Below are 6,087 nucleotides of genomic sequence, written 5' to 3' on the forward strand. Positions count from 1 at the left end.
TCCTTATTGGTTGGGAATTCCTGTTATCCTTGCCCAGCATTAGTGCTATAGCTGGCGCTCATCTTCTTAGAGTGGGTTAAAATGATCCATATTGCATGGAAACAGACAAGCTGGACTCCTTTTCAAAAGTGGTTAGGTGATGTGTGATATGTGAAATATTGCAAAGCATATAGTTGTAGCAGAGTAAACTGAAATGCTTATATGTGGCTTCTTTCAAATCAAGTCATTTTAACACTTTATGACTGTAACCCTGATGACAGAATTTAGGAAACACATCTAGAATTTAAGTTCCATGCATTATTGGAGTAAAGCATTGCCATACCTTGCCCAATTCGGCAGCTCCATAGTTATTAATCCATGAAAGCAATGCCAATAGCCCAATCAAATTTAGCCAACAGGCTGCTTGCTCCTCCTACTCTGAGGAGGACCACCCGAACAGTTTCCCATCAGAATAAAAGAACCTCCTACAGCGTCCACTGGGTGGAGCCTCATAACCATGAGAGAGGGCCTGTGTGTTTCAAACATACCAGCCGGAGTAGCATCCGACACCGTCTGATCCAGGGTTTTTAATGCTTAGCCCGATTGCTGAAGTGCAACAAGCATTGTGAGCATCAAGCTAAGCACTGAATATTAGAAAGTAAAAATTAATAGCTAGATTACAGACACTGAATAGAGTATTGATTCTGAGTTTGTTCTGTGGGAGAGGAAAGATGCTTATAATGTGCTGAGTGGAAGCTTCACTTTGATTGGTGGTCCCATTGTTTTATATCAGACTACTTTTTTTTCTTCATTTGTTGAAAACTTTAACCCATTCATTTGTAATGTCAATAGTGGATTAGTAACTCACGGAAATCGTATAGTTGTCATGGTAGGACCATAATATTCAAATGTTTGTCTTCAATACTATTCAAATAATTTTGAATATAACAAAATGCCATAATACAAGTAGACAAAAAAACCCCCAAAAACAAATTATTTAAAGTGTATTCTCAATTAAACATTTAAATTCTAATGATTGCAATAAATAAAAGCACAGATCATGCATATTTAAATAGATTTAAACACGTAACTGTCAATTAAAACCTGCTCAGACTTCAAATCAATACTCAGCAAATATACCAAATTAACTATTTACAAATAACCAATCTCAGATGCAAGGATCCTTAGAAGTGAAAAATACTTTTTACTTCCTGTCTTACAAAAAACAGTTTTAATTCAGCAATAATTGCAGCGTAGCTGTGCGTACTTAGTCCCATTGGAGTCAATTATGTAATCAAAGGCCCGAAAGATGCTGTCATCCCTCTGGAGCCAATAACAACATCTCTTCAACGATACGTTTCAAAGTCCATTATGCAAATCAATTTTCCTGAGCGTGAGCGTGCATGGCATCCTATAGGCTGTTACGTGTTTGCTTGCATGATATTTTTCTTAAAAACAAAGGCCCGATTTCCCACAACCACACCGTGCAGACTCTCCGATCTAAGTGGTGATTTACTCGCCCACATACGCAGCCAGTCAATGAATCAGAAACTGCCATTCTCGCGAAAACCAAGTTCAAAAGAACATCCATCTCTGACCACCAGTGATGAAGAATGTACATATAACAGTACACAGCCAAATAGATACTTAGAGTTGAAAGGACTACATGAAACTCACTGTGTTTGCAAGTGTAAGGCGGTAACAAAAAATTAAAGAAGCGTGTGGATTCACAAAGTAGTCTTTTTAAAGAAACATGAACTCCACAAATAAATAATAATTCGAAATGTTCCAATAGTACAATAAGACCAATAGCCCGGCAAATTGAGTGGTGCCTGACTGAATGTCTTCAACAGCCAAATTATAGAATCAAGCGCGTATTTGTCGTAGCATCGCAGCATAACAGACTAACCCAATTTATCCTTGATCATCTGTCAAGTGGATCCCAGAAGAGAGAAATCCACTGCAGACTAACCACGGCCATCCCAGACCCCACTAATCAATAAATGCCATTGAAGATCATTTCAGCTAGGAATGCATGAACATGTGTGTCTAAATCCCAAACCAGTCATATTCCCAACTGAAGGAGGTTTGGGGCCTTAATGTGGGTTTGGGACCAATGGCAACAACTCATATACATATTGATTTTCAGTACTGTGGAGTACCATAGTACAGCGATTATGACATTAAGATATATATCTGTAGTAAGTAACTGCAGCTTAATCTAAACTTGAAGAATACTCATACTACCACGCCCGTGAGAAGCCTAAAGTAATGGTTCTTCTCAGTACTTTTACTACCCCCAAGAGACATATACCACATTATATCTACAGGGCAGCTTATACAGATTATGCAGCATTAGATAGTGTATTCAATGCTTCACCTTCAAAATGGAATATAAAGGTTCAAGGAACATTTAACATCAATAGGATATTTCTGGCCACATAAAATTATTTCTTTGTGAAAATCCAGTTGTGGGAATTTCAAGAATTGTCCTTTTGGTTCCCTCTATGGCATCATTCCTTTTCTGAACCATTATTTTGAATGAGTTGATAACAATGACTAAGCAATATGGTAAAGAAATCGCAAGGTGAATTCAGTAAAATTAGGAGTAACCAATACCATTCAGATGACTAGGAAAAATGTAATATAATTCCTCCCGACCTTCTTCATGATAAGTTTCACCTCACGCCCAAAACCTGGTGAAACCATCACCTACCTCGGTTTCGTCTCAATCTGTAATAATCTCACATTCTCCTGGTTGAACACGGTCATGGTGCTCCTGGAAGCACTTTAGCTCTCCAGGATTCCCAAATCAGCAGCCATCTCTGTCAACCTAATGACAGTTTACGGCGAACCCCTCTCATATTCGCTCTGCAGAGAGAAAGAGAGAGAGAGAGGCGAAGAGAGAGAGAGAAGTGTGAAGACAAGCGCGTATCGCCGTAAAACGCTCCGTGTCTTCACGACTCGCATAAAATCCTCTTGAGACCCCAACACCTCACCGCATGTCAGCCCGGTGTTTGTGTGCGCTCAGCTCTTGCTAACCTAGTGAATGAAACTAGTCAAAAGCCGCACGGGAGGTAACGATGGATTTATTAAGGCGTCTACGGCGCTTGGCGTTGCAAGTGAACAGCGCTGCTTGAGTGTGTGTGTGTGTGTGTGCGTAGAGGAACTGCTCGTGATCATGCGCCAACCCCGTGTTCCTCGCAGGGCAAGATAACCGAATTACTGAAGTTGGCGGTTGACACCTCACGTTAACGCTGCCACTGTTTTACGTTCAAACCTACGCCCTCCCTTGCCAAGCTTTCATATCTGGTGAAAAAGCCTGAATTGTATTCTACTTCATTACTCGCACAGTCTAACAGTATAGCATGCTCTGACCGATAAACGTGCTCGACTGCTTCGATAAAAGCGACTAAAAAGTAGCTTACCTTTGTATGCTTCCATCGTTGTCAACGTCAGGCGGCAGGTACGATCCGGTATGAAGCGATAAAACAGCATATACCCTTCACGCGAGACATGGGAAGTGTTCTGTTGCGAAGATGGGAGGATTGTAACAATGTAGATGGTGCGGGGCTCTGGGTATTAGGACCGCCGGCAGATCACGCCTGTGAGGGGGCGCTGTGGAGAGACGCTCATTAGAAGCAGAATTATAAGTCTAGACATTTTTCATCAATATTCTACAGATGTGTTAAGATGTAAAGGCCGAAATCTATCTATCCTATCTATCTATATCTATCTATCTATCTGTATCTATCTATCTATCTGTGTGTATGTCTGGCTGTATTCTGTCTGTCTATCCATTGATCTGTCCGCCTATATGTAAATCCAAACGTTTTTTCCCGCATAAACGCTAAGCATGGATTTTCTCTTAAAACATATATTGTACACTTGATAATGCTCCCTGTTCTGCGGCAATTATTCTCCTAACGAATGCTACAGTCTCATCACGCATTTAAAAAAAAATTAACTTATAAATTGATTAAGATATAAATACCTGTAAAGGAAATGGTATAATCTGTATGCAAATATTATTATTTTAAAGCGCTATTTTTCTATAATGGCTGACTATTTGCAGATTAAATAGCCACACTCAGCTCCATCTTACTGGAACAAGTTACGGCCTGCAATGCAGATGGTGCTGATTTCCACGAGCATTGTATTACAATATATTTATGCTTGAGAACACCCCCTGTATTCTAGGTCAATATATTATTTTGACCTGGAACCAACATATTTGAATTAAAATGAAATAATATTAAATAATTAGTCTCGACAAATATCTGCACCTAACTTTAACCTTACACGTCAGATACCTAAAATCAGAGGAAATGACAGATGGAGCAGCTGATGCACAAGCACCAAACACTGATTAAATGTAAGCCCTATAAACTGGTTCTTCAAATCTGATTTGGTTAATCACAATGTTGTTCCAGGGTCAACAAAGATGTTGATCTAGGAATAAATCCCACTCAGTGAAATCAGGTTCTGCAGTAGACACACATACAGCAAATTAGCCATGGTTTTACTACAAATAAAAAATAAATAAAATGATACACCACAAACCATGTAAACCTCAAATTAACAGCAGCTCAGTTTAGTACAAAGGTGTGTTTTTCTTACACACACACACACACACACACACACACACACACACACACACACACACACACACACACACGTGTGTTGAAATCAACATGCCTCACAGCCCATTGCTGACAGCAGATCGTTGGTGTTATTCTTTATGTTTTGACTGATGTCTGCCTTCAAGAAGTATTGATTAGCAAAGTGGTTATTATCATCCTTGCACATTGATGGCATATGTTGCCTGAACTTACTTATTATAGCAACTGTCGAGCTTGCACTGTCATAATAATTTACCGTTTTATGTTTGCTTGTTTATAGTCTCATGTAGCCCACGCCAGAACCGTGATCATAAGCTACGGCAACTACTGCATATACATTATATATTTTACATTATTTTCGATAGTGAACCCATCTGAACAAAGATGTCAAAGATGGGTAGAAAACGGTGAAAAAGCGTTTGAGTGCGCCATCTTGTGTCTAAAACGGTAAATCTTAAACGCTGCGTCTTAGACTATTTTGACCAAGCGTTAGACAGTTAGACAAAACATGCAGAAGTGAAAACAATTTTACATTTATCCACCCTCTTTTGATATTAACATACACTAAATTAGAGATGACTGTCAGATTTGGCATCTCTCTCTCTCTTGTATTCTTAAACACGAGAGAGTTTTTAAACTTAACCATTTTTATTAAGTTTATGTTAACACAGTTACTGTACACCAAAGACAAATCTATAATCAAATCACTATTAGTTTATACAGTTTAGAAACTGAGATACACACCAACCTGTTTTAAGCCCTGAATGTTGGAAATGTTTGTCATATTTTCTGTGTGTAATATAAATTTTAAATATGCTGCTTATAAAAGCTCTATAGCTATACATAGATCATACACGTACAATCTATTTATATATCTAGAAACATATGAATAACTGTTTATTTACTTTTATTAACTTATTTCTCTTTATTTATTTTATTACATTGTGTAAATATATAATCATTTCGAACCTATTTTTGTTCGTTAGTCTTCCAGATTCCTATAACAGTGCACGTTACTGAAGTACGCTGGAGACTTTCTATTGAATGACAAATTTTTGAAAAACAATATTCAAACAACATTTATAATCCAATTCTAAACATTTTAAACGGTACAAAAAAAAAAGGTAACGAAAAAATGTTTGCGAAAAACCTTCGGACTTAAATTTGACTAAATATGGCCCTTGTGACAACTTTATATTTATGCTGTTGAGTCAGTGTCAGAGCACATGGTCAAGTGTGATTGAGGGGTGACAGAATGAGCTACATCATACCCTGAAGCTAAAGTGCTCCCTGTCCTCTGCGCGGCCACCATCGACCGTAAATCAGTGGTGTTTTCTGGCTGTTCGCACACACGCAGGCTTTCACGAAGACAAGCGGGGCGACACGATCACGACCGAGGAGAAACGCACGAGCGTCTGTACCTGCGCGTTTTATGTCCCTTAAGTTTATGTCTTTAATCTACGCCTCAGAGTTACACAAACAGCCG

Source organism: Puntigrus tetrazona, chromosome 7, assembly GCF_018831695.1.
Source record: "Puntigrus tetrazona isolate hp1 chromosome 7, ASM1883169v1, whole genome shotgun sequence".
NCBI classification, from domain to species: domain Eukaryota; kingdom Metazoa; phylum Chordata; class Actinopteri; order Cypriniformes; family Cyprinidae; genus Puntigrus; species Puntigrus tetrazona.